The sequence below is a fragment of the Lotus japonicus genome, chromosome 1 (assembly GCF_012489685.1).
Source record: "Lotus japonicus ecotype B-129 chromosome 1, LjGifu_v1.2".
Taxonomy (NCBI): Eukaryota; Viridiplantae; Streptophyta; class Magnoliopsida; order Fabales; family Fabaceae; genus Lotus; species Lotus japonicus.
Window position 1 is genome coordinate 51,753,832 of NC_080041.1, and position 12,669 is coordinate 51,766,500.

Sequence of the window (12,669 nt, forward strand, 5' to 3'; positions counted from 1 at the left end):
GAGGATGTGGTAGATTTTCAACCCTTTGCGCCCATTGTGGCTGCAGTTGAGATTCTGGAGCACTTGCAAACTTTGACATTGGATATGTATGGGGGCGACACTGACCCGATAGATCATTTACGGTATTTCAATACTAAGATGGTCATTGGAGGGGCGACTGATGCGGTAAAATGCAGATTATTGCCTTCCACATTTAAGGGCATGACAATGACTTGGTTTATCAAACATCCCCCATATTCCATTTCAAACTTCACCGATTTGTCAACTAAGTTATTAACACAATTTTCAGCCAATCAAACTCAAAAGGCGACCCCGGCTGATTTGTTCAACATCCGTCAGCACGTGGGCGAGCGAATCCAAACATATATGGCTCGTTTTAGTCGAGTTTCAGTTCAGTTAGAGGATGCCAGTCCAGAAGTATGTGTGGCGGCCTTCAAGAATGGGCTCAAATGTGGCTCGTTGAACAAAGACTTAACCAGAAGACCCGCCAAGGACATGATGGACCTACGACCTACGTGCCAGGGCACAGGAATTCATCTTGGTGGAACAAGATGAACATACCAAAAAGATAGAGACAACTGGCGTACTCAACCTGAAGTTAGAGCAGAAAGGGGGCGTGGTTCAAAAGATCAACGCCCAGCTCAAGCACCGTGCCAGCAAAGGCCGGCGCCCTACCCTTCTGGAAGTAACACTTGGAGATTGATTAAAGCAGGTCATTTGGCAAACTTTGTCTCAGGAGAAAACACACAGTCTGAAGCAGTTAAGGCCGCCGGGGGCGGATTGTCAAAAGGAAAGGAAGTAGTGGAGGATTTGGGAGCACCTGATGGGTCGTGCTCGTCAATCGCTGGAGGATTTGGTGGGGGCGTCTATCTTGTAAAGGGCGAAAAAGGTATGTGGAGGTGGTGAATTCAGTACACAAAGCCTATGAGGGTGAGCGTTGGTTGAACCACACACCTATCATTTTCACGCCTAAAGACTTCGCTCATGTGATTCCACATGACAACGATCCAATAGTGGTGACTTTGCGAGTGAACAACTATGTTACTAAGAAAGTCTTTTTGGATCAAAGTAGTTCCGCAGACATCATTTATGTCAATGCATTTGAAAGGCTGGGCTTAAAGGAGACAGACTTGAAGCCATACACGGGATGTTTGGTGGGATTCACCGGCGATCGGGCCAAGGTCAGAGGATATGTGGAGTTGGCAACAACCTTTGGAGAAGGGGAATTTGTGAAAAAGTTCCAAGTGAAGTATTTAGTTCTTGCATGCAGGGCGACGTAAAATGTACTTTTGGGGCGCGATACTTTAAACAAAGTGTGTGCAATAATCTCGACCGCCCATTTGACAGTAAAGTATCCAGCTTGTAATGGCAAAATTGGAATTTTAAGGGTGGATCAAGAGGCTGCAAGAGCATGTTATGCTGAAAGTCTGGCGCTTTATGGCAAGAGGGCGGCCAAAGAGAGTCATCGTGTCACGGAGATCTTTTCCACACGAAGACTTTAAGTTGGATCCTCGTGATGACTCAGAGGAATTGCGACCCCAACCTGCGGAGGAAACAAAACCTATTCAAGTGCTTGGGCGAGCTTTAAAAATTGGAAGCACCCTGTCAAAAGAGCAAGAGGACCGACTGGTTGAACTACTCAAAGACAATTTGGATCTGTTCGCTTGGACGATCAGGATGTGCCAGGCATTGACCCCAATGTCATATCTCATCACTTATCAATTCAACCTGGGGCCAAACCTGTCGTGCAGGCTCGAAGGCGAATGGGCGAGGAAAAGGATAAGGCGGTGCAATTGGAAACGCAAAAACTACTTGAAGGGAAGTTCATCAAAGAAGTTTAGTACCCTACATGGTTGGCGAACGTCGTCATGGTACGAAAGGTGAATGGGAAATGGAGGATGTGTACAGATTACACAAGTTTAAACAAGGTGTGTCCAAAATACTCTTATCCACTCCCAAATGTGGATAAGTTGGTAGATGGGGCTTCCGGAAATGAAATGCTAATTTTGATGGATGCATATTCAGGATATAATCAAATTATGATGCACCGCTCAGATGAAGAGAAAACGGCGTTCATGACAAGTCAGGCGAACTATTGCTACAAGACAATGCCATTCGGCTTGAAAAACGCAGGAGCAACCTATCAGCGATTGATGGACAATGTTTTCATAAGTCAAGTGGGAAGAAATATGGAAGTATACATGGATGACATGATTGTCAAAACTGTCAATGGGGGCGAGCACCACCGAGACTTGGCTGAGGCATTCGCCCAGATCAGGAAGTACAACATGAGGTTGAATCCGGAAAAGTGTTCCTTTGGAATTTTGGGCGGCAAATTTTTAGGATTCATGATCACTTCAAGAGGTATCGAGGTTAATCCAGATAAATGCAAAGCTATTTTGGACATGAAAAACCCTACTAATATTCGCGAGGTTCAGCGATTAACGGGAAGATTGGTAGCTTTATCTCGCTTTTTGCCAAAGGCGGGAGACAAGGCGGCACCATTATTTACGTGTTTAAAAAAGAATACAACCTTTCAATGGACAAAGGCGTGTGAAGAAGCTTTCCAACAGCTGAAAAAGTTATTAGCATCGCCACCTATGTTGGCCAAACCTACACCGGCGATTCCTTTGACTCTTTATCTGGCGGTCACCGATTCAGCGGTCAGTACAGTTTTACTTCAGGAGGATAACAAGCAGTATAAAATCATATACTTTGTTAGCCATACACTGCAAGGAGCAGAGTTGCGATACCAGAAAATATAAAACGCAGCCTTAGCAATACTGGAAACGGCCAGGCGACTTCGGCCATACTTTCAAAGTTTTCAAGTAAGGGTCAAGACTGATATTCCTCTGCGGCAAGTTTTACAGAAACCTGATTTATCAGGGCGATTAGTCAATTGGTCGGTAGAGCTGTCAGAGTATGACATCCTTTATGAGCCAAGAGGACAAGTCACAATTCAGAGTTTGATTGATTTTGTAGCAGAACTAACGCCTACGGAAGGCGACAAAGAAAATTCAGAATGGGTCCTCTCAGTCGATGGGTCGTCAAATGAGTTAGGAAGCGGGGCTGGTGTGTCAATTGAAAGCGATACAATGTTGATTGAACAATCGTTAAAGTTTGGATTCAGGGCGAGCAACAATCAAGCCGAGTATGAGGCGTTGATAGCTGGTTTGAGACTTGCTATTGAACTAGGGGTGCAGAAACTATATATAAAGGGCGACTCTCAGTTGGTCGTGAAGCAAGTTCGTGGCGAATATCAGGTGAAGGACCCGCAATTGTCTAAGTACCTCGAAATTGTGCAGAGGCTTATTCAGGCGATCGGTCAAGTTAAGATTGAGCATATACCATGAAGTCAAAATGAGCGTGCAGATGCATTGACAAAACTAGCAAGTACTGGGCGACTGGGGAATTACCAAACTGTGATACAGGAAACTTTACCTCGCCCAAGTACAGATATGGTTGAATTCAAAGTGGCGAAGACTATAGATAACGAGGAACCATCTTGGATGGATCCGATCATTGAATTCTTGAGTCAGCAACCTCAGGATGAAAGCAAAAATACCAGGGAGAAAAGAAGAGAGGCTAGTTTTTATACTCTGGTAGGCGGACAGTTGTACAGGCGAGGAATTATGTCCCCAATGCTTAAGTGCGTAGATACTACTAGGTCTCAAGAAATAATGGCTGAAGTGCATGAAGGAGTCTGGTCAAGCCACATTGGAGGGCGGTCCTTGGCCGTGAAAGTACTCAGGGCGGGATTTTACTGGCCAACTATGAAAAAAGATTTCCTAGAATATGTGAAGAAATGCTCAAAGTGTCAAATTTTTTCTGATGTACATAAGGCACCCCCAGAACAACTCACGACAATGACCGCCCCTTGGCCTTTCGCCATGTGGGGGACGGACATTTTAGGACCTTTCCCAAAATCTAAAGCACAAATGAAATATATTGTGGTAGCAGTAGGCTACTTTACCAAATGGATAGAAGCTGAAGCACTAGCCACTATTACTGCCGCCAAGATAAGAAATTTTTTGTGGCGACGTGTTGTGTGTCGCTTTGGAGTTCCAATGGCTTTGGTCATGGACAATGGCACACAATTTACCAGTGCATTGACCAGGGATTTTTGCGCTGACCTATGGATTGACATGCGTTTTACTTCAGTTGAGCATCCCCAAACAAATGGCCAAGCTGAGGCAGCCAACAAGGTCATATTGAATGGGTTGAAGAAAAAACTGGATGAGGCGAAAGGATGGTGGGCGGAAGAGTTACCAGGAGTTTTGTGGGCATACAATACTACGGTACAAACAAGTACCGGGGAAACGCCCTATAGGCTAACCTATGGTTCTGATGCTATGTTGCCCGTGGAGGTAGAAAACCAAAGCTGGAGAGTTATGAACAGGAATGAAGAGGAAAATAATGACAATTTGATTACAAACTTGATCATGCTCCCGGAGTTGCAAAGAGAGGCACACTTACGCAACGAAGCCGGGAAGGTACGGGTCGCCCGTAGGTATGCAACTAAGGTCGTCCCTAGGAAGATGAAGGCGGGAGACTTAGTGCTGCGAGAAAGAACCTTGACCTCAGGAAAAAAAAATTGACACCAAATTGGGAAGGACCTTTCAGGGTCAAGGCTGAAGTAGGCGCATGGGCGTACAAACTTGAACAACTCGATGGCAGTATAGTGCGTCGCACGTGGAATGCCTCTAGTTTGAGGCAGTATTATAGTTAAGCAAAAATAAAGCCGCACTCTTTTTCCTTGGAAAAAGTTTTTAATGAGGCGACCTATGTAAATGAAGGGAGGAAACTCTCATGTAAGGATCTATAGATCCTAGCTTTAATTATAGAAATGAGAAATGTTTTACAGTTTGATGTTCGTCACAACTGACAAGATCTAACTTATAAACTTTCCTAATCAATCAATTTTTCTATGGCAATGATCTAGTACGACTAAAACTTTCACAATCAGAAAGCGTCGTCACTGAGCAAACATAGCCTTGGCAATTCTAGTGGCCACTAGAATCCAAGCCCCGTCCGTGAAACGACTAAGGCCAATAAAATGTGCCTAAGCCTTGGCAATCGTCCAAGCACAAAAAAGCCTATCCAAGGGCGAGCAAAGCCTCAGTAAAAAGCCAATAGAATCATATTAATTGCAATACTTGTTAATTAAAAATGGAAAAGGGGCAAGGCCCAAAGATTGTAGTCATTACAAAAAAGAAGGGCGAGGCCCAAGATCCAAACAACAACAACTTAAAAACAAAGAGCCTAATTACAAACAGGAAAAAAAATTTAAACTTAGTTATTCTTCACTTGCTTGTCTGCATCAGCATTGGAGGCATCTTTCTCCACGCCCTCGCCTTGGATTTCTCCATTGGTGTTGGTGGCAGCTTTCTTCACGCCCTCGCCCGTGGCCTCCTCATCTTCCTCATCATCAGATTCTTGCATAAAAGGAAGGCTGCGAACGTCGGGATCAGCGGGACCAACGACCTTTCCATCCACAATTTTCTTCATGAAGCCAAATTGGGAGAAATCCAGCTTAGGATAGAGAATCTGCAATTGAGCCTTGGCGCCTATATGACCAAGGACATACGGGCGAGAACTCTTTTCCAAAAGAGTCTCGTCAGATTCCTTCAGCTCGGCCTCAAGCTTCTTGATCTTCTTCTCCGCAACATCAAGCTTGGTTTCAAGACCTGCTTTGGCAGCCCTCTCCTTGGCGAGATCCTCTGTCGCCCCTTGTAACTGACGACGAACGTCGGTCAAAGCATCTTCAGCTTGCTTCTTGGCAGTATCAGCACGCTTAACGGCAGTATCTGTCTCAGCTTTCAAATGGGAATAGGTCGCTTTAGCCTCTTCAAGCTTTAGTTGGGCGCGGGCCTTCTCAAATTCATTGTTCTTCAGATGAGGGAGAAGACCAGCGGAACAGCTGGCAGCGGCGAGGGCTGGTTCACGGAGAGGGTCACCGCACCTCGGACACCTTGACAGGCCACTTCATGAGGAATTTGGGTATTGAAATTCCTCTCCATAAAGTGGAGACCATTGAATTTAGCGTCTAAGACGTTGTGAAGAGCGTCGTTGTCACTACCGAGCACCGCGTCTCGCGATGATTGAGGAACAGGGCTGGAGGCGGCCACCAAGTTGTCAAACGCACCAGGAGTTTGATACTTGGGGGGGGATGTTGCTGTGAGGTTTCCTCTCTCTATGAGCCTTAGACAAAGAATCATTCAAAGTTGTTTGCTTAGGATCACTTTTGGAAGAGCCACCAGATTTCTGGCGTTTTGGCTCACGATCATCAACCAGCGGCGACTTCTTTCTTTCGCCCTTGGGGTCCTTCTTCTCATTCCTCCTCTGACCCTTAACAGTTTCGACCTGGCTCGAAATAAAGGCTTGCATGCTATCAGGATTGACGCCGCCTTTGTTCTTGCCCAATCTCAGCTGCACATAATATAAAGAATATGCAGGTCAGTTATAGGCGATTCAAGAGGGCAATACTTCAAGATAAGCATTCGATAAATCTAAACTTACTAAAAAATTCTTGAAGTTTCCCATCTTTGGTGGCTTGGAGAAGGTCACAACAGGAAATTTGGGGAAGAGTAAGGATGTACAAGGCGACCTGTTGCTCCTCCTCGGTTAATGCCTCGAGAACAACAGTAATATCGCGGCGAGGATTGACAGTCCAGTGCAAAGGGAACAAAGGACGATCTTTCGAGTCAAGGATAAGGTTGGGAATTTCAGGAGAATGGACAATCTTAAAAAACTTATTTTGCCAATGTTTAAAATTACTTTTCAAAGGCTTAAAGACTGACATATTGGGACGGGCCGACAAAGGGACAAAGGATACACAGGAGGGTTTGGCGATACATGTTTTGTAGAAAAAGAAAAATAAAGGATAAGTCGGGGTGACGTTTAGTTGATCACATAGCAACTCAAAGCATCGAATGAATCCCCAGGCGTTCGGTAGTAGTTGGCAAGGGGCGACTTTTAAAAAAGTAAGAATGTCGCAGACAAATGGAGAAAAGGGGAGCTTCATGAAAAGCTCGGTAAAGATGTAGCCATGGAGGTAAAACCAAGCGGGCGCCCCAACAGCCCTTGAGGGTTTAAGTGTAACGATGTCGTTATCGTCACAGGGGAGACGTTTAAGGACAAATCATCGTTATGGCCGGTTTTAGGGTTCACTTTGGAAAAACCTTGGGCGGTAATGCGGTTGTTATTCAGAGATTGGATGTTGTTCCAAATGGAGCGGAAGAGGCACTTGTCATCCATACATTTATCACTGGTGCGCCAATCTTCCGAGGTGGATGGGTTATCAGAAGAAAGGTGAGAGGTAATGGAAAGGGTCCTATTGGGGGCGAGATCAGAAGTGGAGGGCGTGTTCTTAGACTCAGATTCAGAGTCGACTACGATGATTTTTTCTTGGCTAATGGTGGTTCTATCGTCATCAGACACAGAATCAAGAGAAAGGGAGGAATAGGTTTGACTGTGTGGAGATATTCTGGGAAGTTTCATGGGAAGAAGATGAACAGAAAAGTAAAGAGTAAAAAGAAGAGAAAGAAAAGAGAGAACTGACCGAAAGTGAGAGAGGTAACGGGAAAGCAACGAGCTATGGTGGCCGGAGCAATGAAGGGTCACCGGAGCAGTAAGGGTCACCGGAGCGGAAAAGCTTCGGGAACGCAGAGAAAAACAAAAGTTTGAAGTAGGGTGCAGTAAAAGAAAATAAAGTTTGTGACTTTGGGGTTTTTATAGCCAACTGAATGAAGAAAGAGAAAGTAAGGGGAAACGATACGATCTTTTTCAAACGCTTGCACGAAACGAGGCATTCCCTCGAATCCCGCATGAAAAGACAGCGGCAGTTGAATGCTAATGATGGCAATTTTTTGGTAACGGTGCATCATGCGTCATACGAAACGGTGTGGGCTAAGTAACTTGGGCGGCCATAGATAAAGGGCGGTTGAGCGTTCGAGTTTCATAAAGACATTTCAACTCCTAAAAAAGTGAAGCTTCATGTCTTGTGGGCTTGTGGACTAGGTCACGCGAGTTGTTTGTAGAGGGCTGTGTAGTTTCTTCACTCCGATTGTAAGACATTTCAGCTCCTAAAAAAGTGAAGCTTCATGTCTTGTGGGCTTGTGGACTAGGTCAGGCGAGTTGTTTGTAGAGGGCGGTGTAGTTTCTTCACTCCGATTGTAAGACATTTCAGCTCCTAAAAAAGTGAAGATTCATGTCTTGTGGGCTTGTGGACTAGGTCAGGCGAGTTGTTTGTAGAGGGAGGTGTAGTTTCTTCACTCCGATTGTAAGACATTTCAGCTCCTAAAAAAGTAAAGTTTCATGTCTTGTGGGCTTGTGGACTAGGTCAGGCGAGTTGTTTGTAGAGGGCGGTGTAGTTTCTTCACTCCGATTGTAAGATATTTCAGCTCCTAAAAAAGTGAAGCTTCATGTCTTGTGGGCTTGTGGACTGGGCGGGCTAGTACAAGATCATAGAACCCGCCCAGTAGACCTGACACCTCATAGGTAGAGATGGGGTCCCAGTATGAAGACGTGGGCTCGGGTTACTTTGTCTTCTTTATATTAAGGATATAAGCATTTGTCTTATTCTACATAGGGATTTGGGCCTTGCATGTAAGGCCCAAATCCATGAATATTCTAGATAAGGACCACCCCCCAGTATAAAAGGGGTGTCCTCACCTTGTACTAGACACCTTTTTGATCATTAATGAGATAATTTCCTTATTCATACATCACATATATTCTTTTAGCTCTGCTAGGGTTCATCAATGATACTTTATATCCATTGTTAGACCTTAGGCCAAAACAATCTCTAGCTTTATAATGTTGTTATCTCTTCCCCTTTGATGATTTTGAGTCTATTTAATGATTTTGAGTGTCACATTAAAAGCCTTTTGTAGATTGCCTTTTTTTGTCAATTCTTCACACAAGGTACTTTCTTAATTCGAGTGCCCACAAGCCACTTTACCACTACAAAAATTCAATTCATTAGTATTTATAAACTTAAAATGTAGAAATTTATTTTAAAATAGATACTCAGCTAGGACTTGGAGTGACCTAGTATAGATGCCATGTTCTAGTTTCTAACGTCAATCATTCAAGTTTCATTCACTTCTGTCAAAAATAAAATTCACAGAACATAGATTCTATACATAACCTAATGAAAAACACCATTCCCAGCTTTCATGAATTTTGGTTTGAAAAGTTTCAATAATATTCAGAGGAGAGGGGGGGGGGGCAAAAGGAGAAAGAATACTGGAAGAGTAATCAACACAGAATCCAACTTACCACAGGTATGTATATGCCAAGATGGTTGAGAAAAGATATGTACATTGGACTTCTTGCCTGCAATCTCGATGCAAATTTTAGAGATTGGTATCACTAAGATTGGCTCCCAAAATATGATTCCCATTGTCCACAGCAGCAAATGCCATTAGAATAAACCGGACAAAGATCACAGCAAGATGAAAATAGCAATTATGAGATAGCACGGACCAGATAGAAAATCAGTGTGAATGAGCATTGATGACCCGGATTTATATAATGTTTTTAGGGTTTTTCCTTGCTAGTTTTGAGTCTTTTTGTTGAGTCTCATGTAGTGTTTCATGCATTCTCATGCATTTTTATCTTTCTTTGTGTTTTTGCTTCACTTAGGTAATTTCATAGTTTATTAGGGACTTTAGTTGCCTTTTGGGTTAGTTTAAGAGGTTATTGAAAGTTCCACTTGTTTTGAGGGCCTTTGTAAAAAACTGACCTTTAAGTTTCAAGATATTTTCCAAGCATGTTCATCAAGGTTTCAGATTAAATCAGCTGAAGAGGGAAGGTTTAGAGGCTTGGAGAATTGAATGGAGGCTTAAAGAGGAGTAAAGAGGATTTAAAATGAAGATCAAGGGACTTTCCAGTGTGTTTAGAGCACCTAGGCGTGGTCCATTGGCGCCTAGGCATGCTTAATTGGCGCCTGAGCGCCCAGACTCGTTTCTTTTGCTTATAAATAAGTTTTTAGTAGTTTTCTTTTGTAATCTTTGATACCCATTCCTTTTTTACATAAGTTTAGAAGGATAGGAACATCTAGGAGAGTGAGAGAAGGCTTCCAAGCTTGTAATTCAGGTTCTTAGCCAAGCATGCTTGGCTAGCCAAGCATGCTTGGCTAATCTCTCTTCTTATGTTTTGGTTTTCATGTAAGACTTTTCATGTTTAAGTTATAATCTTAAGTTCTTTCCCACATGATCTTCTTCTTTCCTTGAATCTCATTTTCTGAATATCAATATAAGCTTGTATGCATGCTTGCTTTATGCTTTTCTATAATCAGAACGGAAGTTTGTTATAGATTAGGGAACCGATTTGGGATTACCCCTTCTTTGCTTGCTACTAGGAATAGAGGAAGGGTTGGGGTTTGTTGGCCTGAACTTTATAATCTTTATGCTTCATACAAATGTTTAAGTACACAAGGAATTGAGCTTATCTTTTGATTTGAAAGAATTATCTATGCGAGGAATCGATAGGCAATCTCTCTTAGGCTATAACATCAAGAGAGATTCATGAGTTCATGTGCTTAGAATGATGTGCTTAAATTGGCTAGTTGAGCAAGGATCCAAAGCATGTTATTTTCTGAGTTTATGTTTATTTTCCCTTTTTACTACTTCGACGTTTCATCATCTCAATAAATCAAACCTTCATACTCAAGGCTTAAACTGAATTTATTCACTCACAATCCCTGTGGTTTGATATTTAAAACCGGGTGGATTCGTACCCTTGCGGATTTACCAACAAGCATTGCCTCTCAAAAGTCAGAAACACACCCTTATATAGCAACAAATTGAAAGCAATTTAAAACACAAAACAATCGAACAACTTTATCCTATCAAAAATTCCCCAAAAAGTAAATTGTACTGCAAATTCATCCATTAACTTTCCACTGACCAGGTAAGCAACAAAAAGCAAATCAACTTGATAAAACCCAAAAATGTTTACAAACCTACATGAAACCAACCAAAAGGTAAGAAAAAGCAACCTTAATTAGCCCTTACGGTGGACCTTGATCTATAACTTTTTAATTCTTCAATTGAAACCAAATAGAAAAACCAAAAAGTAACAACAATAGTTCCTTATGGTGCACCTCCACCACATTGAATAAAAACCCTTTTGTGTATAGTAGCCAAAATGCTTCCCCTTTGTAGTAGTTATAGATTCAGTTGAAAAGAATAAAGTTGTGACCCAAATACTTAGTTTTTTTTGTTGTTGAGATGAAGCCTAAATACATAGATAATAAAAGCAAAAACCACATAAAGTGTGGATAATAACAAAAAAACATACGGCCCATTCCCTTATTGCAGTAACTAATAAGTTGAAACCCTAACCATAAAAGCATAAACTTTGTGCGGAGCCTTTCATTTTTGGTTTTTCGAAAAATAAACCCAGAATTCTTGGTTCATGTTCATTCTTCTTTCTTCATCAAACATCAAACACCTTCTCCTTCTTCCACTCCTTCAACAACCACCGCTAGATCCAACAATACCATCTTCATCATAACTCTCATTTGAAACTACATCTAAACCCTAATTAGCTTCTTCTTCCCCTTTTCTTCATCTTCTTCCCCCTCTCCCAAACTAAAATCCCTAATCAAATACAGAGGAAGCAGAGCATCAAGGATCTGCTCAAATTACAAAATTGGTGAGAATTTTGCAGTCTTTGCCCTCACACTAACCAAACGCTTTGAATTTTTTCTTCTGGGTTTGGAAGCGTAGCAACCTGCAGAGAGAAAGAGAGGAAGCTGTAGTGGAGCGCGACCCACACAACGGATTTGCAGGGTTGGGGTTTTGGGGGGTCTGATCTGGGTTTAGGAGGTGAACCACCTTCACCATCATCTCCAAATCTTTGATTTCAACTTCACCCAACCACCCTAGAGAAGATCCACGACCCAAAGCTTCTCTCTTTCGATTTTGTGGTGGTGGTGGGATTTAGGGTTGTGGTGGCGGCGGGGTTGGGTGGTGGTGGGGTTGTGGCTGGGTGGTCGGGTTTAGGGTTGTGGGTTGCAGTGGTTGTTGGGTGGGAGGAAGAAAAGAAGAAGATGAACTAGAACAGAAGAAGAAGATCCACGACCCAAACCTTGTCTCTTTCGATTTTGTGGTGGTGGGGTTGTGGCTGGGTGGTCGGGTTTAGGGTTGTACGTGGCAGTGGTTGTTGAGTGGGAGGAAGAAAAGAAGAAGATGAACTAGAAAAGAGGAAGAAGATCCATGACCCAAACCCGTTTTTTTTTTAACTAGTAACTAACCTAATAGTTAATGACCATTTAATTTGACCTAATTTAACCTAATAATTAGTTAAAGATTAAGAAAATATGTTTTTTGATTTTTTTTTTTTAAAACCTGCTATTGTAGGTCAAAATGAGGTGGTTCAACTTTGCACCACAAAAGAGTGGTCCATAATAAATTTTTCTTGGAAACAAGGGAATAGAGCAAACTAATGATAGTACGCAAATGCAGAGTTCACTCCATTAAGTGCTTAATCCACACAACTTCAGACCCACAAAATTAGAGATGCCCTTTTAATGCCACCCGCGCTAGCTGCTAACACCATCGGCCACGCTCCCTTCTTTATAATCTGACCAACCGTATCATCCCAACCTCCAATCTTCCAGAAGACTTGTTAGCAAGCTGCTACGATGCGCAAAATAGG